Here is a 23943-nt window from a genome sequence, read left to right as displayed (position 1 = left end):
GGGACACTAAAAAGGGAGGGCTGTGAGAAGCAAGGGGTGCACACAAGCTTAATACTTGGAAGGGGGGAAAGGGGAAAGAAGGGAGGAAAGCATAAACCGGGGTTAACAAGATGGCAAGTAATACAGAATTGGTCATTCTAACCATAAACGTGAACGGGGTAAACTCCCCCATAAAGAGGAAGCGGTTAGCAGAATGGATTAAAAGCCAGAATCCTACAATATGTTGTTTACAGGAAACACACCTGAAGCGGGGAGATACATGCAGGTTAAAGGTAAAAGGTTGGAGCAAAATCTACTATGCTTCAGGTGAAGTCAAAAAAGCAGGGGTAGCCATCCTGATCTCAGATCAAGCTAAAGCAAAAATTGACCTAATTAAAAGAGATAAGGAAGGACACTATATCTTGCTAAAGGGTAGCATGGATAATGAAGCACTATCTATATTAAACATATATGCACCAAGTGGGGTAGCATCTAAATTCTTAAAAGAGAAACTAAGAGAGCTGCAAGAAGAAATAGACAGTAAAACTATAATAGTGGGAGATCTTAACCTTGCACTCTCAGAATTAGATAAATCAAACCACAAAATAAATAAAAAAGAAGTCAAAGAGGTAAATAGAATACTAGAAAAGTTAGATATGATAGATCTCTGGAGAAAATGTAATGGAGACAGAAAGGAATACACTTTCTTTTCAGCAGTTCATGGAACCTATACAAAAATTGACCATATATTAGGACATAAAAACCTCAAACTCAAATGCAGTAAGTCAGAAATAGTAAATGCATCCTTTTCAGACCACGATGCAATGAAAATTACATTCAACAAAAAAGCAGGGGAAGTAGACCAAAAAATAATTGGAAACTAAATAATCTCATACTAAAGAATGATTGGGTGAAACAGCAAATCATAGACATAATTAATAACTTCACCCAAGAAAACGATAATAATGAGACATCATACCAAAATGTATGGGATGCAGCCAAAGCGGTAATAAGGGGAAATTTCATATCTCTAGAGGCCTATTTGTATAAAATAGAGAAAGAGGTCAATGAATTGGGTTTGCAATTAAAAATGCTAGAAAAGGAACAAATTAAAAACCCCCAGTCAAACACTAAACTTGAAATTCTAAAAGTAAAAGGTGAGATCAATAAAATTGAAAGTAAAAAAACTATTGAATTGATTAATAAAACTAAGAGTTGGTTCTATGAAAAAACCAACAAAATAGACAAACCCTTAGTAAATCTGATTAAAAAAAGGAAAGAGGAAAATCAAATTGTTAGTCTTAAAAATGAAAAGGGAGAACTCACCACTAACGAAGAGGAAATTAGAGCAATAATTAGGAGTTACTTTGCCCAACTTTATGCCAATAAATTCGACAACTCAAATGAAATAGAAAAATACCTCCAAAAATACAGCTTGCCCAAACTAACAGAGGAAGAAGTAAATATCCTAAACAGTCCCATCTCAGAAAAAGAAATAGAACAAACTATCAATCAACTCCCTAAGAAAAAATCCCCAGGACCAGATGGATTTACATGTGAATTCTACCAAAGATTTAAAGAACAATTAACTCCAATGTTATATAAACTATTTGAAAAAATAGGGATTGAAGGAGTCCTACCAAACTCCTTTTATGACACAGATATGGTACTGATACCTAAACCAGGTAGGCTGAAAACAGAGAAATAAAATTATAGACCAATCTCCCTAATGAATATTGATGCTAAAATCTTAAATAAAATATTAGCAAAAAGATTACAGAAAATTGTCACCAGGATAATACACTATGACCAAGTAGGATTTATACCAGGAATGCAGGGCTGGTTCAATATTAGGAAAACTATTAGCATAATTGACTATATCAATAAACAAACAAACAAAAACCACATGATCATCTCAATAGATGCAGAAAAAGCATTTGATAAAATCCAACATCCATTCCTAATAAAAACACTTGAGAGCATAGGAATAAATGGACTTTTCCTTAAAATAGTCAGAAGCATATATTTAAAACCATCAGTAAGCATCATATGCAATGGGGAAAAACTGGAACCTTTCCCAGTAAGATCTGGAGTGAAGCAAGGTTGCCCACTATCACCATTATTATTTAATATCGTATTAGAAACACTAGCCTCGGCAATAAGAGGCGAGAAAGATATAAAAGGAATTAGAGTAGGCAATGAGGAAACCAAACTATCACTCTTTGCAGATGATATGATGGTATACCTAGAGAACCCCAGAGATTCTACTAAAAAGCTATTGGAAATAATTCATAATTTTAGCAAAGTAGCTGGCTACAAAATAAATCCCCATAAATCCTCAGCATTTTTATACATCACCAACAAAACCCAACAGCAAGAGATACAAAGAGAAATTCCATTCAGAATAACTGTTGATACTATAAAATATTTGGGAATCTATCTACCAAAGGAAAGTCAGGAATTATATGAGCAAAATTATAAAAAAGTCTCCACACAAATAAAGTCAGACTTAAATAATTGGAAAAATATTAAGTGCTCTTGGATCGGCCGAGCGAACATAATAAAGATGACAATACTCCCTAAACTAATCTATTTATTTAGTGCTATACCAATCAGACTTCCAAGAAAATATTTTATTGATCTAGAAAAAATAACAACAAAATTCATATGGAACAATAAAAAGTCGAGAATCTCAAGGGAATTAATGAAAAAAAAAAATCAAATGAAGGTGGCCTAGCTGTACCTGATCTAAAATTATATTATAAAGCAGCAGTCACCAAAACCATTTGGTATTGGCTAAGAAATAGATTAGTGGATCAGTGGAAAAGGCTAGGCTCACAAGACAGAATAGTCAATTATAGCAATCTAGTGTTTGACAAACCCAAAGCCCCTAACTTCTGGGAAAAGAATTCATTATTTGATAAAAACTGCTGGGATAATTGGAAATTAGTATGGCAGAAATTAGGCATGGACCCACACTTAACACCATATACCAAGATAAGATCAAAATGGGTCTATGACCTAGGCATAAAGAACGAGACTATAAATAAATTAGAGGAACATAGAATAGTTTATCTCTCAGACTTGTGGAGGAGAAAGAAATTTGTGACCAAAGATGAACTAGAGACCATTACTGATCACAGAATAGAAAATTTCGATTACATCAAATTAAAAAGCTTTTGTACAAATAAAACTAATGCAAACAAGATTAGAAGGGAAGCAACAAACTGGAAAACATTTTCACAGTTAAAGGTTCTGATAAAGGCCTCATTTCCAAAATATATAGAGAACTGACTCAAATTTATAAGAAATCAAGCCATTCTCCAATTGATAAATGGTCAAAGGATATGAACAGACAATTTTCAGAGGATGAGATTGAAACTATTACCACTCATATGAAAGAGTGTTCCAAATCATTATTGATCAGAGAAATGCAAATTAAGACAACTCTGAGATACCACTACACACCTGTCAGATTGGCTAAGATGACAGGAAAAAATAATGATGAATGTTGGAGGGGATGCGGGAAAACTGGGACACTAATGCATTGTTGGTGGAGTTGTGACCGAATCCAACCATTCTGGAGAGCAATCTGGAATTATGCCCAAAAAATTATCAAATTGTGCATACCCTTTGATCCAGCAGTGTTTCTATTGGGCTTATATCCCAAAGAAATACTAAAGAAGGGAAAGGGACCTGTATGTGCCAAAATGTTTGTAGCAGCCCTGTTTGTAGTGGCTAGAAACTAGAAAATGAATGGATGCCCATCAATTGGAGAATGGCTGGGTAAATTGTGGTATATGAATGTTATGGAATATTATTGTTCTGTAAGAAATGACCAGCAGGATGAATACAGAGAGGACTGGCGAGACTTGCATGAACTGATGCTAAGTGAAATGAGCAGAACCAGGAGATCATTATACACTTCGACAACGATATTGTATGAGGACATATTTTGATGGAAGTGGATTTCTTTGACAAAGAGACCTGAGTTTCAATTGATAAATGACGGACAAAAGCAGCTACACCCAAAGAAAGAACACTGGGAAACGAATGTAAACTATCTGCATTTTTGTTTTTCTTCCCGGATTATTTATACCTTCTGAATCCAATTCTCCCTACGCAACAAGAGAACTGTTCGGTTCTGCAAACATATATTGTATCTAGGATATACTGCAACATATCCAACATATAAAGGACTGCTTGCCATCTAGGGGAGGGGGTGGAGGGAGGGAGGGAGAAAAAAATCGGAACAGAAACGAGTGTCAATATAATGTAATTATTAAATAAAAAATTAAAAAAAAAAAAAAAAAGAAAAGTAGGATTAGTGAACTGCAAACAGAAAATAGCTCTCTAAAAAACAAAATTGGTGAAATGGAAAAAAATTCCATAGAACAAAAGAACTCAAGTGGACAATTAGAAAAAGTTTTTAAAAAAGTGAGTGAAGAAAATACTTCACTGAAAATCAGAATTGAACAAATGGAATTGAATGACTCGAGGAGACAAGAAGAATCAGTCAAGCAAAACCAAAAAAAATCAAACAATGGAAAAGAATGTGAAATACCTTCTGGGGTAGACAACAGACCTGGAAAACAGATCTAGGAAAGACAATCTGAGAATCATTGGACTCCCAGAAAAGAATGATGAAAAAAAGAGCCTGGACACTATTTTCCAGGAAATTATCAAAGAGAACTGCCCAGAAGTCATAGAAACAGAGGGTAAAATAGACAATGAAAGAATTCATCAATCACCTACTGAAAGGGATCCTAAAATCAAAACACCAAGGAATATAGTAGCCAAATGCCAGAACCCTCAGATGAAGGAAAAAATACTGCAAGTAGCTAGAAAAACCCAATTCAAGTATCGAGGAGCCACAATAAGGATCACCTAGGATCTGGCAGCATCCACATTAAAGGATCAAAGGGCCTGGAATATGATATTCTGAAAGGCTAAGGAACTTGGTATGCAACCAAAAATAACTTACCCAGCTAGAATGAGCATCTTTTTCCAGGGAAGAAGATGGAAATTCAAAGAAGTAAGCAAATTTCACCTATTTTTCATGAAAAAGCCAGAACTTAACAAAAAGTTTGATCTACAAATATAGAACTCAAGAGAAATCTAAAAAGGTAAAGATTAATCTTGGGAACTATATTTCTAATATAAAGATGTATAAAGAATACATGTATACCTTGTTCTAGAAAGTAGATGTGAAAAGGACATTGTACCAGAAAAAGGGTAAAGTTGGGGTACTACATCTCATGAAGAGGCAAAGGAAACCTATTATATCTGAGAGAAAGAATGGAGGGGGATGAATATAGTGGGTATCTTACTGCCTTCAGAGTTGGCTTTAAGACAAAAATCTTAGACATATTCAATTTATGGTGAAACTTCTAACACCTCATTGAAAAGTGAGAAGGGAAAAGTGAAAAGGGAAGGAATAAGCTAAGTGGAAGGAAATACAGAAATTGGGAGGGAAAGGGGTAAGATAGGGGGAGGAACTCTAAGGCAGGGGGAGGGATACTAAAAAGGGAGGGCTGTGAGAAGCAAGTGGTGCTCACAAGCTTAATACTGGGAAGGGGGTAAGGGGGAAAGAAGGGAGAAAAGCATAAACGGGTTAACAAGATGGCAAGTAATACAGAATTGGTCATTTTAACCATAAATGTGAACAGGGTAAACTCCCCCATAAAGAGGAAGCGGTTAGCAGAATGGATTAAAAGCCAGAATCCTACAATATGTTGTTTACAGGAAACACACCTGAAGCGGGGAGATACATGCAGGTTAAAGGTAAAAGGTTGGAGTAAAATCTACTATGCTTCAGGTGAAGTCAAAAAAGCAGGGGTAGCCATCCTGATCTCAGATCAAACTAAAGCAAAAATTGAACTAATTAAGAGATAAGGAAGGGCACTATATCTTGCTAAAGGGTAGCATAGATAATGAAGCACTATCTATATTAAACATATATGCACCAAGTGGGGTAGCATCTAAATTCTTAAAAGAGATATTAAGAGAGCTGCAAGAAGAAATAGACAGTAAAACTATAATAGTGGGAGATCTTAACCTTGCACTCTCAGAATTAGATAAATCAAACCACAAAATAAATAAGAAAGAAGTCAAAGAGGTAAATAGAATACTAGAAAAGTTAGATATGATAGATCTCTGGAGAAAATGTAATGGAGACAGAAAGGAATACACTTTCTTTTCAGCAGTTCATGGAACCTATACAAAAATTGACCATATATTAGGACATAAAAACCTCAAACTCAAATGCAGTAAGGCAGAAATAGTAAATGCATCCTTTTCAGACCACGATGCAATGAAAATTACATTCAACAAAAAGCCAGGGGAAAGTAGGCCAAAAAATAATTGGAAACTAAATAATGTCATGCTAATGAATGAATGATTGGGTGAAACAGCAAATCATAGACGTAATTAATAACTTCACTCAAGAAAACGATAATAATGAGACATCATACCAAAATGTATGGGATGCAGCCAAAGTGGTAATAAGGGGAAATTTCATATCTCTAGAGGCCTATTTTCATAAAATAGAGAAACAGAAGGTCAATGAATTGGGTTTGCAACTAAAAATGCTAGAAAAGGAACAAATTAAAAACCCCCAGTCAAACTTGAAATTCTGAAAATAAAAGGAGAGATCAATAAAATTGAAAGTAAAAAAAAAAAAACTATTGAATTAATTAATAAAACTAAGAGTTGGTTCTATGAAAAAACCAACAAAATAGACAAACCCTTAGTAAATCTGATTAAAAAAAGGAAAGAGGAAAATCAAATTGTTAGTCTAAAAAATGAAAAGGGAGAACTTGCCATTAACAAAGAGGAAATTAGAGCAATAATTAGGAGTTACTTTGCCCAACTTTATGCCAATAAATTCGGCAACTTAAATGAAATAGAGGAATACCTCCAAAAATATAGCTTGCCCAAACTAACAGAGGAAGAAGTAAATATCCTAAACAGTCCCATCTCAGAAAAAGAAATAGAACAGACTATCAATCAACTCCCTAAGAAAAAATTCCCAGGACCAGATGGATTTACATGTGAATTCTATCAAACATTTAAAGAACAATTAACTCCAATGCTAAATAAACTATTTGAAAAAATAGGGATTGAAGGAGTCCTACCAAACTCCTTTTACGACACAGACATGGTACTGATACCTAAACCAGGTAGGCTGAAAACAGAGAAAGAAAATTATAGACCAATCTCCCTAATGAATATTGTTGCTAAAATCTTAAATAAAATCTTAGCAAAAAGATTACAGAAAATCATCCCCAGGATAATACACTATGACCAAGTAGGATTTATACCAGCAATGCAGGGCTGGTTCAATATTAGGAAAACTATTAGCACAATTGACTATATCAATAACCAACCAAACAAAAACCATATGATCATCTCAATAGATGCAGAAAAAGCATCTGATAAAATCCAACATCCATTCCTAATAAAAACACTTGAGAGCATAGGAATAAATGGACTTTTCCTTAAAATAGTCAGGAGCATATATTTAAAACTATCAATAAGCATCATATGCAATGGGGAAAAGCTGGAACCTTTCCCAGTAAGATCTGGAGTGAAGCAAGGTTGCCCACTATCACCATTATTATTTAATATCGTATTAGAAACACTAGCCTCGGCAATAAGAGTCGAGAAAGATATTAAAGGAATTAGAGTAGGCAATGAGGAAACCAAACTATCACTCTTTGCAGATGATATGATGGTATACCTAGAGAACCCCAGAGATTCCACTAAAAAGCCATTAGAAATAATTCATAATTTTAGCAAAATAGCTGGATACAAAATAAATCCCCATAAATCCTCAGCATTTTTATATCACCAACAAAACCCAACAGCAAGAGATACAAAGAGAAATTCCATTCAGAATAACTGTTGATAGCATAAAATATTTGGGAATCTATCTACCAAAGGAAAGTCAGGAATTATATGAGCAAAATTACAAAAAAGTCTCCACACAAATAAAGTCAGACTTAAATAATTGGAAAAGTATTAAGTGCTCTTGGATAGGCTGAGCGAATATAATAAAGATGACAATACTCCCTAAGCTAATCTATTTAGTGCTATACCAATCAGACTTCCAAGAAAATATTTTAATGATCTAGAAAAAATAACAACAAAATTCATATGGAACAATAAAAAGTTGAGAATCTCAAGGGAATTAATGAAAAAAAAAATCAAATGAAGGTGGCCTAGCTGTACCTGATCTAAAATTATATTATAAAGCAGCAGTCACCAAAACCATTTGGTATTGGCTAAGAAATAGATTAGTTGATCAGTGGAAAAGGTTAGGTTCACAAGACAGAATAGTCAACTATAGTAATCTAGTGTTTGACAAACCCAAAGATCCTAACTTTTGGGATAAGAATTCATTGTTTGATAAAAACTGCTGGGATAACTGGAAATTAGTAAGGCAGAAATTAGGCATGGATCCACACTTAACATCATATACCAAGATAAGATCAAAATGGGTCCACGACATAGGCATAAAGAATGAGATTATAAATTAGAGGAACATAGGATAGTTTATCTCTCAGACTTGTGGAGGAGAAAGAAATTTGTGACCAAAGATGAACTAGAGACCATTACTGATCACAAAATAGAAAATTTTGATTATATCAAATTAAAAAGCCTTTGTACAAACAAAACTAATGCAAACAAGATTAGAAGGGAAGCAACAAACTGGGAAAACATCTTCACAGTTAAAGGTTCTGATAAAGGCCTCATTTCCAAAATATATAGAGAACTGACTCAAATTTATAAGAAATCAAGCCATTCTCCAATTGATAAATGGTCAAAGGATATGAACAGACAATTTTCAGATGATGAAATTGAAACTATTACCACTCATATGAAAGAGTGTTCCAAATCATTATTGATCAGAGAAATGCAAATTAAGACAACTCTGAGATACCACTACACACCTGTCAGATTGGCTAAAATGACAGGAAAAAAATAATGATGAATGTTGGAGGGGATGAGGGAAAACTGGGACAATGATGCATTGTTGGTGGAGTTGTGACCGAATCCAACCATTCTGGAGAGCAATCTGGAATTAGGCCCCAAAGTTATCAAATTGTGCATACCCTTTGATCCAGCAGTGTTTTTATTGGGCTTATATCCCAAAGAAATACTAAAGAAGGGAAAGGGACCTGTATGTGCCAAAATGTTTGTGGCAGCCCTGTTTGTAGTGGCTAGAAACTGGAAATTGAATGGATGCCCATCAATTGGAGAATGGCTGGGTAAATTGTGGTATATGAACGTTATGGAATATTATTGTTCTGTAAGAAATGACCAGCAGGATGAATACAGAGAGGCTTGGCGAGACTTACATGAAATGATGCTAAGTGAAATGAGCAGAACCAGGAGATCATTATATACTTCGACAATGATATTGTATGAGGATATATTCTGATGGAAGTGGATTTCTTTGACAAAGAGACCTGAGTTTCAATTGATAAATAATGGATAGAAGCAGCTACACCCAAAGAAAGAACACTAGGAAACGAATGTGAACTATCTGCATTTTTGTTTTTCTTCCCAGGTTATTTTTACCTTCTGAATCCAATTCTCCCTGTGCAACAAGAGAGCTGTTTGGTTCTGCAAACATATATTGTATCTAGGATATACTGCAACATATCTAACATATATAGGACTGCTTGCCATCTAGGTGAGGGGGTGGAGGGATGGAGAGGAAAAATCAGAAAAAAACGAGTGCAAGGGATAATGTTGTAAAAAAAAATTACCCTGGCATGGATTCTGTCAATATAAAGTTATTATTAAATAAAATAAAATAAAATATTAAATAAATAATTAAATAAAGTATACCAAAACATTGGGACATTTATACTTTGCTTATTATTATCATGAAGACTTTTGTTTAATTCCAGACTTATGGTCATTCATATATAATATAGATTCAAAATGCTAAGAAATTTGATGTCCATAAAGAAATAGCCTTGTATTTAAATTATAACAACATAAAAACTTTAGTAAAAATTAATATTTAATATGGGATTTTTTGGAAGAAATTCTTTAAGGTTGTTAGGGTTTTGCTGAGTGTTAAATATAGTATCTTCTCCCTTATTTGAAGCTAATTGTGACTTGCAAGAGAATAGTACTAGAACATCTCAAATATTCTGAAAGAATTTCTGGAATATCTATAAAAAGTCTTTAAAATATAGAAAACATAAAATTATATGCTTCCTCAAAGAATACATTATGATAATTTCTTAATCTTATGGAATCTTTGACAAATTGAAATATAAATTAGACTTGAAAAACAAAATTCTTAACATATGGCAAGGAAAGATAAAGACAGAAAACTTTGGATTGGAATTCAGATAGAAAAGTGATCTAGTGTATGAACATTTCTTGTTTTTTTTTTTTTTTTCTATGTAAGACATACCAAACATAGAACTATCCCAAAATATGCTATAGCCATGTATATTAGGAACCTTATTTACATATTGATAAATGGGAAAATCAAAATATTTATAAAGTATCCAAACAAACCCAGAAAATATTGATGAATCTCAAAAGCCACTATCCTAAGACATCCTATTGAAAGATAGGCTTCCTCACTGAAAAGAAAGAAGGCAATTGATAGATGTATCAGAGCATATGATAAAAGAATTTAAATTTTACCCATATACTTTTTGTATAATCAGACATCCTTTCACAGAGCACAAGTAAAGTCTAACAATATGTAAAACCACTAGATTTCTCAAATGTAATTATAAATGGCTTTTCACTGGAAAGAGTCTTTAATATCTACATAAACTCAATCTATTTATCTATCTCTATATCTATCTATCTATATGTATTCAAAATTTTAGTCTTACACATTTATATTATGAAGAAGATAGGATATATGATAATGATTCTATATGTCTTTGCCATCATTAATAGCAAAACTTATCCCTAAGAAGACCAATATATTGATTTATCAATCTCTCTCTCTCTCTCTCTCTATATATATATATATATATAATGTGAGGGAATGATAGGAACTGTTTACAATACATAACCTCCAATTAAATAATATTTAATACATATTGAATACTTCTAAAAATCAATAAGTCCTTAGAAATATACAGTGGAAGCTTGCTATCCTTCATAAAGTATCAGATTATAAAACATTGTTAATAGAGAACCAAAAATAAAATTGAAAATTCAGTAATTAGGCTAGATTGAAACCAGAGTACGATGATTGTTCACAAATGTCCGCAATATTCCATCAATCCATAAAATTAAATATATATGTATACACACACACACACAGTATTACTATACCAAATGTTCATAATTTCCAAATAGTGTGGAATGAAAAAAATTTCAAAATGGATGTAGTAGAAATCAAATAACTTGGGAACTGGATGAAATATCTATTATCTTTGTACTAATTGTTACTGGAGTTGTCCTGACATTGAGAACAATGAAATTGATAATAAAAGACAAAGTGCAATATATGAAATTATACATATATTAAAGGCTTTAGCCACATTGTTTCACCTGATTCCCGTGATTAGCTGAGGTATATAACCTACATAGTATTTTAATTATTTTACAGTATTTAATTATTAATATTTAAAAACAATCATGTAGAGGTTAGATGATTTACTCAAATCATAGAACTCTTAAATGGCACAACTGATGCTTAAACCCAAATGTTTCATTGCTAAGTACAAGGTTCTTGCTAATAGTCACTGTGGTAGTCTACCCAGGTCAGAGTTCAAAAGATGCTGCTTTTGAATTTGAAGTTTCAATATTATACAGCATAACACATTTCAGAGGGGATAAAGACTTTTGTAACAACAACCAATTACATGTAGTAATTTGTATTACAAATTGTAAAATTATTTCCTTAAGTTTTATTTTCTTTCAATAAAATGCAGGAAAACTTATTCACTTCATTTAGAGTGAAAACAACATTTGTTCATCAGTTTGAACTGTACCAACCTGATGCCACTTTATTCAAATTGACTTACTTTTCCCTATGGTGAAGAGCTGATTTTAAAAAAATGATATAATGTATTACTCAGGTTCTATCTAATAAGGGAGACATTGCCAAAATGACACTTGAACCAACTGTTCAATGAGATAGGCATAAAAATATTTTTACTCATATTTAAATGGCTGATATGTCAGACTCATAGCTCATTAAGTTACTTAAGGGGCCATATTTCAGATATAAACTATGCTTATTGCAAAAAAGAATCTTTTTTATGTTCTGCAAATAGTTCCTTAATTAGAAAGCACATAGCATTAATGCAAATATAGCATGCTAAATATACATTCAGATGAATTGTTAATACTTCTCAAATTGCAGACAATTTATTACTTTAATGAGAATAAAAATTCTAGGAAAAGGAAAAATAAAACAAGGTATTTTGGGAAATATAATTTATCTCTACTTGCTGAGATATCCTTGACAGGCATAGATTCTTAGCTGACTGATTATAATTTGATGTTTTTTCTTTCTCTCTTGAGTAGCCAAGCTTCCTTAAACCTGTTTTTCATCTAGGACTATCCTTCAACAATTTAAATATTATTTTGCAATAAACTTTGAAAAAATGAAATTCTTAGAAGCTGTGATAATATTTCTGTTGGTCATTATGACATTAGTCTTCATTAATTCTCAGGATCATTGTAATTGCAGAGAAAGATCATTGTCTATATCTGCACCCAGACAAAGGACTGTTCAGGCAGAGAATGATAGAGTCCTCTATTGCTATAGTGTCAGCAGTTTGGGATGTCATATAATACATCATTTCTCAAGTTTTCTTCATTAAAAACTCTCCAACTTTAATTTACTCAACTGAGTGGAGATTAAAGATCTTCTGGTGAGGCACTCATTATTCATCCTCCCTCCCAAGCAGGCACATTTAATTTTTTTAAAAATTCTCTGTTGAGGTAAATTGAGGAATATTTGGAAAATTTGGAAATTACATTCTAAGAAGGAAAAATGCTCCATGATACAAATCTGATGAATGAGATTGAGGGATTGATGAGAGTTTTAGAACCTGGTTCCTGTACATTCAATTAGATGGAGAAAAAGCAGAAATACTATTTGCTTTTCAACCTTTGTATGTTCAGGATTAGCAGTATATGCATGCATGTATATATGTATGCATGTTATCTGCATGTCTATGCATTGAGAAATTGTATGTGCACACACATATATAACTATGGGCACACATATTTATATGTGTACTGTATACAAACCTAAATCCACCATGTACACATACATGTTCATAAGGTAGTTTGGTCATAAATATGCATTCAAGTATAAAAATGTGTTTTATGTGTATGAATATGTCTATGTACACATATTCTCCTCACATAAACATTTGCATGTGATTACATTTATATAATATAGCATTGTTACATGGTCTACACATACATGCATATTCACATATTGCATGTATGTCGGCACATATATAAATGTTTGTGTATATGTATATGCACACATTTATATACAAGGTGTTTTATATACTTTAAAAAACAATATTATACATATATATGCATGGATACATGCATTAATACACATTCTTATAAAATGCTATATACAGATTTTTTTTCTTAGATAATCCATTAATGACTTATTCAATTTCTTTTTTCTAAAATGGGACTATTTAAGTACTTATTTCCTCTTTTGGTAATCTGGGCAATTTATATTTTTGGAAATATTCATCCATTTTGGTTAGATTGTCAAAATTGATGCCATACAATTGTGCAAAATAGTTCCTAAATATTGCTTTAATTTCTTTGTCACTGGTGGTAAGTTCACCCCTTTAATTTTTGATGCTGGTGATTTTTTTCCTTTTTCTGATCAAAATAACAAAAGTTTTATCTATTTTGTTGATTTTTCCATGAAACCAACTCTTAGTTTTAGGTATAAGTTCAATAGATTTCTTAGTTTTAATTTTATTAATCTCTCTTTAAATTTCAGAATTTCTAATTTGGTATTTATAATTTGCTCTTTCTTTTAGCTTTTTTAGTTGCATGTGCAATTCATTGATCAGCCTCTTTATTTTATAGCTATTCAGAGATATAAAATTTCCCCTAAAAACTGTTTCAACTGGATCCCATAGATATGTTGTCTCATTATTGTCATTCTATTGGATGAAATGATGGATTGTTTCTGTTTTTTTAGAATTAGATTATTTAATTTTCAATTGTTTTTTGGTCTACCTTTCCCTGTCCCTTTATTGAATATATTTTTATTGTTCTATGGTCTGAAAAGGAAACATTTACTATTTCTGTCTTTCTGCATTTGTAAGCTTTTTATGCCCTAATACATAATCAGTTTTTGTATAGATGGCATATTCCACCAAGAAAAATAGTATTTCTTTCTGTCCCTATTCAGTTATCTCCAGAGGTAACTCATATATAGGTTTTCTTGGATTCTATTAATCTCCCTATTTTCTTTATTGTTTATTTTGTGGTTAGGTTTGTCTGACTCTAAGAGGGGAACTTTGAGGCCACCCACTAGAATAGTTTTGATGTCAATTTCTTCCTGTAACTTCTTGTAAATTTTCTGTAGGAATTTGACTGCTCTATGACTCGGTGCATATAAATTTAGTATTGCTACTATTTCCTTGTTTAAGGTACCCTTTATCAAGATGTACTTTCCTCCCTATTAAGAGATATACCTCTCTTTATAAAATTTAATTTTTACTTTTTCTTTACCTATGATCAGAACTGCTACTTCTGCTTTTTTTTTTTACTTCAGAGGAAGCATAATAAATTCTATTTCAGCCTTTTATCTTTACTCTGTATGTATGTATGTATACACACACACACACACACACACACACACACAAAATATACTTTTGTTCTCTCTTTCTACCATGTCCTTAGTCCCCCAAACACAACCTTATCATATTTCACTCTTCCTCTTCTCTTTGTAGTGTTTTTTTACCCACTCCACCTATTACCTTATTTCTATTACCCCTTACTCTCTTCTCTTCCCCTTTTTTATAATGTTTCTGCCTTCTCTTCTATTTTGTACTTCCCTTTTCTTTCCTCTTTTTCCTTCTACTGTTTTATAGGATTAGATAAATTTCTATATTCAAGTGAATGATTAAGTTATTCCCTCCTAGTACCAAAACTGATGAGATCAAACTTTAGATAATACTCATTCCCCTTCCTTCTTTCCCTCAAATGTAATAGGTCTTTTGCATCTCTTCATATAAACTAATTGTCCCATTATACCACCCCTTTCCTCTTTTCCCAGTAAGATTCTTTTCCCACAACTTAATGACTTTTTCTTTTGATGTCATCACATCAGAGTATATTTACAACCACACCCTCAGTCCATGTGACACCCCACTCTGCCCTAATGACAGATATAGTTTTTAAGATTTACAGATATTGTTTTCCTATCTATAAATGTAAATAGTTGAATCTTTAAATTATATATAATATATGTGTGTATATATATATCCCCCTGTTAACCTTTGTAGTCTTCTTTTGAGTCCTGTGCTTTTAGATGAAATTTTCTGTTTAGTTCTGTTTTATTTCATTGGCTCTTCATTGCATTCCCTGAAAGGTGATGCTGGGTATCTCTGGGTAAATTCTTGGCTGTAAGCCTAGGTTCTTTGCCTTTTAGAGTATGGTATTTATTACAGGCCCTCCAATCTTTTATTGTAAAAGTTGCCAGATCTTGGGTAATTCTGACTGTTGCTTCTTCATACTTGAATTGTTTTTGCCTGGCAACTTGCAGTATTTTTTCCCTTCAGATTGTAGTTCTGGAGTTTTACAACAATGTCCTGTGGGGTTTTCTTTGTGGAATCTCTTCCTGAAGGTAATTGATTAATTCTTTCAGTGAGTATTTCCCCTTTTATTTCTAGAATAGTGGGGCAGTTTTTCTTAATGTCTCTTGAATAATGCTATTCAGGCTCTTTTTTTGGTCATAATCTTTAGGTAGGCCAATAATTTCTAAATTGTCTTTTCTGGATCAATTTTCCAGGTCAGCTGTTTTTCCATTGAGGTATTTCACAATTTCTTCCATTTTTTTTAATTAAAAAAATTTTGTTTGAATGATTTTTGTTGTCTCACAGAATCATTAGCTTCCATTTGGCCTACTTTGATTTTTAATGTGTGGATTTTCTTCAGTTAGCTTTTGTATCTCATTTTCCACCTTGTTAATTCTACTTTTAAGGAATTGTTTTCTTCACTCTTTTTCCTTCCCATTTCCAAGCTGTTGACTCGCTCATACTTCTCATTTTCTTTCTCATTTTTTTCTCCTACTTCTCTTATTTACTATTTATTATACTATCTATATTACATAGATATAGATATATATCTATAAATAAATACATATTTTAAAAAGATTTTAAAATCTTTAATGAGCACTTCCAAGAATTGGGTTTGGGATCAATTTATTTCATACTTTGAGATTTCTTCTGTTCACATTTTGTCCTCATTTGAGTTGATGTTTTCATCTGTCATCAGAGTAACTTTCTATGGTCAAGGTGTTTTTTTATTTCTTGCTGATTTTCTTTCCTTTTGATAGTTCTGCTTTTTTTTTTTTTTTTTTTTTTTTTTACTTTTATAGTTGAGCCCTGCTCCTGGAATAAAGGAGGCACTGTCCCAAGCTTCTTGTACAGCTATGAGCCTTTTTTTTTTTTTTTTTTTTTTGAGCATAGGGGCTTTTGTGCCTGTTCTTTTCAGGAAACAGCTGGTTTCCAATAATTTGCCTTCTGAGTTGGGACTGGAAGCTATCCCACTGATCTGCTTCTTTACTGATACAGGACTGAGGGTCTTAGTTGCTCACTGTTATGATTAAGACCCTCTCATTGCTTTTCCCAAAGTCTACCTGAGCTGGGCTGAACACTATTTTCACCTCAGTGAGAGTAACATTTCTTGGAGTTTTTCTAGTCTAGCTTATGGTAGAGAGTGATTTCATTCCATTAGACTAAGTTCAGAGGTTTGGTTTTATGTGGTATTTGAAGGAAATTGGAGAGCTCAAGCAGTTTCCTGGCTTTACTTCACCATATTTGCATCACTCCAGGAAGCTCTTCCTAATGACTTTTTTGAGCACTCAAGAAATAGGATAAAAGAGAATGCATAAAAATTGTGTGAAAAAATTTACAGAAAGTTTTTTTTAAAATACATAATCTCTCAAATAAATAGCAAACTGGTCCATTTTATGTAAATAAGAGTCATTCCTCAATTTACAAGTGGTGTAAAGATATAAACAGTTTTTAGAAAAAAGCAATCAAAAATATCTTTAATAATGTGAAAAATGCTTTAAATTACTATTGAGTGGAGAGTTTAATTAAAACAACTCTAAGATACCTGATTGGTTGATGTGGCAGCAAAGGAAAATGACAAATTTTGAAAGAGATGGAAAAATCAAGACACAAAGGCATTATTGGTAAATTTGGGAACTGATTCCACCATTCTGGAAAGCAATTAGTAACTATGACTAAAGGGCTATAATATCTTGTATATGCTTTGGCCAATCAAAATCACTACTAGATCTACATCCCAAAATGATTTTTAAAAAGGAATAGAATGTATACATGCAAAATATTAATAATTCTCCATAGCCCAGCACAGATCCAGTGTGGGGAGGCCTGGTGTGGGGACGATCAGTGCAGGGAATATAGCAGGAATCTCTTAGTCAAAATATAACAGCATTGGCTAATTTGTCATAGTTTAGAAGGCCAGTAAATTAGCAGACCAATTGTGAGAACTCCAACATAACTGTACAAGGCAAATTGTGAGCCCCAGAATACTAGCATAACAGGCAGGACTTGGCCAGGCCCATCCAGCAGAGTGGAAAGTCTGTAGCCCCAACATCCCCAGCTCAGTCAGTGAGAAGCCCTTGTCCTCCTGCAGAGGAAGATCGGAACAATCTCTATCCTAATAGTCCACCTCAATATTTTAAAATGAGCAAAAAAGCAAAAAGGGCTCTGACCAAAGAGAATTACTATAGATACAGGGAAGATCAGAACACAACACAGAAGGGGGCAACAAAGGAAAAATGCTTTCTGGTGAAGCCTTAACAGGGATACAAACTGATCTCCAGCTTAAAAGGCTCTTGAAGGATCTTAAAGAAGAGATAGAGGAAAAATGGGGGAAATAAATAAGAGCTATACAGTAGAATTATAGAATTTTTTTGGGGGGAAAGCCAATAGCTTGGAAAATGAAGCTTAGAAATCGACTGGAAAAAAAAAAACAGGTTCTTTAAACATACATTTAGTGAAATGGAAAAAAAAATACATTTAATTAGGAAAATAATGTTTTTTTAAAAATAATATTTTTAATTGGTGGTAATGGTAAAATTACCATTTGGTAATGATAAAAGAAAACAAGTTAAAAATAGAATTGGCAAAATAAAAAAAATCACTGAATAAAATAATTCCCTTAAAAGTATAATTCACCAAATGCAAAAGGAGTTTAAAAAAATTGAAGAAAATAATTCATGAAAAATTAGAATTGGACAATGGAAATGAATGACTCAATGAGATATTAAGAATCATTTAAACAAAGCCAGAGAAATAAAAAACAAACAAAAAAAAAATGTAAAATATCTCATTAAAAAAAAAAAAAAACAACTGGCCTAGAAAATGATATAGATGAGATAATCTAAGAATTATTGGACTATCTGAAAGTCACAATGGAAGAAGAGTCTAGTAAGCATCTTTCAAGGAATCATAAAAGAAAACCACCATGCTATCCTAGAGCCAGAAGGTAAAATAATAATTGAAAGAATCCATTTGTAAGAGAATAATTTGAAAGAATCCACAAAATGTAAACTCCAAGAAATATTATAATTAAATTCCAGTATTATCAGATCAAAGAGAAAATAGTGCAAGCAACCAAAAAACAAAAACAAAACAAAAACAATTCTGTTGTGATATGGGAGCCACTTGCCAGTGGCTGCTGAAGATCTAACTCAGATTTGTAGACTGGATCTTCATGTGAGAGGATGATGATGACAGGAGACTGAGAGGCAGTTGCATTGTCTAACCTCTCTTCTCTTTCCCCTTGCCTCCAGTTTATTTCATTCCCAGTCCACAAGGAATATCTGCATTAGCAAATGCTGCCTAGCAACTCCTTCAGGGGTGTTATGATTCACAGCTGTGAAGGTTCTTTGAGAATTGTCCTGCCCCTTCACTTAGGCATGGTCCTTAACACAATTCAAATACTGAATAGTCACAATCAGGATTACCCAAGACCTATCAGTTTTCATATTAAAGAATTAGAAGGCCTGAAATATGATATTCCAAAGGCAAAGGAGCTTGTATTACAAGCAAGAATCAACTCTATAGCGAAATTAAGCTTTTTCTTTCAGGGAAAATGATGAGCATTCAATGAAACAGGGGTTTTCCAATCATTTTTGATGAAAAGGCCAGAGTTATAAAACTCAAGAGAAGCACAAAAGATTAAAAATTAAAGAAAAGGAAAAGACCTTGTGTTTTTAAAGGTTAAAATGTTTGCATTCCCACTTAGAAAGATGATATGTGTAACTCCTGAGAAGTATATCTTTGTTAGGGCAATTAGTTTACAACAAACACATTTGAAGCAGAGATATACATATAGATTAAATGTAAAAGGATAAAGTGGAATATATTATGCTGAAGTTAAAAAAAAGGCTGTGGTAGTGATTTTGATCTCAGATCAAGCAAAAGCAAATGATAGATTTGATTAAAAAATATAAGAAACTATATCTTGCTAAAAGGTACCATAGATAATAAAGTAATCAATATTAAAAATATATGTACCATATGGTACAGCATCCACATTCCTAGAAGAAAAGTTAAGAGAGTTACAAGAAGAACTAGACAGCAAAACTATATTATTGGGGGATGCCAACCTTCCTCTATCAGAACTAGATAACTCTAACCAAAAAGTAACGAGAAAGAAGTTAAGGATGTGAAAAGAATATTAGAAAAGTTAGGTATGATATATCTTTGGAGAAATTTGAATGGGAATAGAAAAGGAATGTAACTTTTACTAAGCTATACAAGGCACCAATACAAAAATCGATTATGTATTAAGGCATTAAAAACTTCACAATCAAATACAAAATAAATAAATAATAAATGCATTCGTTTCAAATCTTGACACAATAAAAATTATGTGTAATAAAAGGCCATGGGAAAATAGATAAAAAACTATTTGGAAATTAAATAATCTAATACTAAAGAATGAGTGGGTAAAAAACAAATCATAGAAATAACCAAAATTTTCATTTAAGAAAATGATAATAATAAGATAGCATACTGAAACTCATGGGATGCAACCAAAGTAGTTCCTAAGGGGAAGTTTATATCTCTGAATGCTTCTATGAATAAAATAAAGAGAAAATAATGAAGTGCCATGGAATTAAAACTAGAAAACCAAAATAAAATCCTCCAATTACATACCAAATTAAAAGTCCTGAAAATCCAAAGAGAGATTCATAAAATTGAAACAAGGAAAACTGTTGAACTTACCAACAAAGAAAAATGAATTAAAGCAATAATTAGGAGCTATTTTTGCCCAACAGAATGTCAACAAAACTGACAGACTAATTGAAATGGATAAATATTTACAAAAATGCAAATTGACCACATTAACAGTGGAGAAAATAAAATCCTTAAATAGTCCCATTTTGGAAAAAGAAATTGAATAAGGCATCAATGAACTCCCTAAGAAAATATCTTTGAGGCTGATTGGATTTATAAATGAATTTTACCAAACATTTAAAGAACAATTAATTCCAATATTATATAAACTATTTAAAAAAATTGGTGATGAACGAATTCTATCAAATTCCTTTTATGACACAAATATGGTGCTGATACCTGAACCAGAAAGGACCAAAACTGAGGAAGAAATTATAGACTAATTTCCCTAATAAATATTGATGTAAATTAAAAAAAAATGTTAGCAAATAGATTACAACAACTTGTCACAAGGATGATACACTATGACCACATGGAATTTATGCCAAGAAGGCAAATGTGGTTCAATATGAGGAAAACTGTGATGACTGTGTATTTAAAATCAGCCAGAGTCAGGAATTCAAGTTAAGGGGAAAATCTTCAATCTTTATTCTCAGTAGAGGTGAGGGGGGATTGCGATAGCAATATGGGCAGCTGTGACAGGAAGCCAGCTAGCAGAGGGGGATCAGAGATGAAGGGCCGTTGCAATAGCAATGTGTCAAGATGCCAGCTAGCAGTCTCTCCTTTTCCTTCCCTTTCCACTCCCCTGCCTCCACCCACCAAAATTGTCATTTCCTGTACAACACATCAGGACTTGCACAAAGAGTAGGTGGGGGCCATTCTTTCTCCAAGCTTATATATTAATAGAGTATGGTCCAATTACTATTTAGCCTCATGTGTTTGGGACCTCAGTGCATCAACTTGAGCCTCAGCCCATTACAGAAAACTATTATAATAATTAATCACACTCAATAACAAAACTATCAGAAATCATATGATAATCTCAATATATGTAGAATAAGCTCTTGACAAGATACAGGACCCATTTCTATTAAAAACAACAGAGAATATAGGAATTAATGGAGTTTTCCATAAAGTGATAAGTAGCATCTATCTAAAACTATCAGCAAGCATTATATATAATGGGATAAACTGGAAGCATTCCCAATAATATCAAAGATGAAACAATAATGTCCATTATCACCACTATTATTCAACATTGTATTAGGAATGTTGACCTTAGCAATAAAAAAGAAAAATTGAAAGAATTAATATAGGTAATGAGGAAAGGAAGCTATCACTTTTTTCCAATGACATGATGTTATATTTGTAGAAGCCTAATTATTCAACTAAAAGATCATTAAAAACAATTAACAACTTTAGCAAAGTTGCATGCTATAAAATAGCATAAATTATCACCATTTCTATGTTACCAACAAAGCCCTGAAACAAGAGATGGAAAGAGAAATTCCATTTATAATAACTGTACACAAAATAAAATATTTGAGAATATATCTACCAAGAAAAATCCACATACAATTACAATGAACATAATTACAAAACACTATTCACACAAATAAAGTCAGATCTAAAAAAATGGAAAAATATCAATTGCTCATGGGTAGGTCTAGCTAATATAATACAAATGACAAATCTACTTAAATTATCATTCTTATTTAGTTTTTACAGCTAGAAAAAATAATAAGAAAATTCACTTGAAAGAACAAAAAGCCAAGAATGTCAAGGAAATTAATGGAAAAAAATACAAATGACAATGGCTTAGCAGTACTAGATCTAAAATTCTATTATAAATAGCAGTCTGTGGTGAGCTTTTTCTTCTCAAAACGCAGCCAGGTGATAAAAGTTCAGATCTTTTATTATCTCCAATATAGCCCGGTTAGCTTAGAGGCCTATCTCTCTGCTTGGTTCCAAGAGCTCTCTCCAAATGTCTTTAAATCCAAAGGTCTGGTCCTTTAGCTTCTGCCTCTGCTTTCTTCAGCCTCCAGTCAGCTCCAGTCTTCATGTCATTCTGGTGAAATCTCGACTTGTAGCGTCTTCCTCTCTGAAGAAGTCTCCGACTGGCCCATTGGCCTATTTATGCTCCTTCCAGAGAGAGGCATTATAGGTAGTTCTACTTAGTACCTTGTTTCAGGTTCTGCCCAAAACATCTTCTTGTAAGATTAGATCAACTCTAATTAGTTAGCAGTTAGTAAGGATTCCAACAGCAGTCCTCAAATCATTTGGACCTAGATAAGAAATGGAGTGGTGGATTCATAGAATAACTTAGGTACGCAAGACACAATATTCAATGACTACGGTAATCTACTGTTTGATAAACCCAAAGATTCATGTTTATGGAAGAAAAAAAAATCACCATTTGACAAAAATTCCTGGAAATATTGTAAAGTAATATGTCGGAAACTCACCATTGGTCAATATCTCACACCCCATAGCAAAATAAGGTTGAAATAGCTACATGATTTAAGCATAAAAGGTGACACTATAAGAAAATTATAAGAGCAAGTTGCAAAATGTTCCAACCATTCTGGAAAGTAATTTGGAACTATGCCCAAAAGGCTACAAAATTATGTATACCTTTTGATACAACAATATCACTACTGTGTTGTATCTCAAAAAGATCATAAAAGAGGGAAAAAGACTCACATGTGCAAAAATCTTTGTAGTAGCCCTTTATGTAGTGGCAAGGAATTGGAAATTGAGTGGATGCCTACTAGATGGAAAATATTTTTCTTTGTAAAGTGATTTAGAGCTTTTTTTTTCATATGACTATAGATGGCTTTAATTTCTTTGTCTGAAAATTTTTCTTTTCATATCCTTTGGCCATGTATCAATTGAGGAATGACTTGTATTCTTAAAAAGAGTTCTTTATATATTTTATAAATGAGTCCTTTATTTAAAACAATACTCCCTCCCCCAGATTTCTGCCTCCCTTCTAATTTTGGCTTCCCTGGTTATGTTTATGCAAAATCTTTTTAAGTTAATGTAATCAAAATTATCAATTTTGCATTTCATGATATTATTTAGTTCTTCTTTGGCCATATATTTCTCCCTTTCTGTAGAGCTGAGAAATTGACTATTTCTTATTCTGCTAATCACTCTTTCTGTCTAAATCATGAACCAACTTCAACCTTATTAGGTATACGGTTTTAGATGTTTCCATTTTCCAAGTTTCTTAGCAATCTTCTTGTCAAATAATGAGTTCTTATTACAGAAACTGAAGTTTTTGGGTTTATCTAACACTACATTACTATAGTCTTTGATTATTATTTCTTGTGAACATAATACATTCCACTGACCGAGAACAATATTTCTTAGTCAGTACCAAATTATTTTAATGAGTGCTTCTTGGTAATATATATTTAGATATGGCACAGCTAGGCCACCTTCTTATGCATTTTTTTTCATTAATTCCCTTGAAATTCTTGACCTTTTTTTCTTCCAAATGAACTTTGTCATTATTTTTTCT

This window comes from Antechinus flavipes, chromosome 2 (genome assembly GCF_016432865.1).
Source record: "Antechinus flavipes isolate AdamAnt ecotype Samford, QLD, Australia chromosome 2, AdamAnt_v2, whole genome shotgun sequence".
Taxonomy (NCBI): Eukaryota; Metazoa; Chordata; class Mammalia; order Dasyuromorphia; family Dasyuridae; genus Antechinus; species Antechinus flavipes.
Note: the sequence above shows the minus strand (reverse complement) of the source record.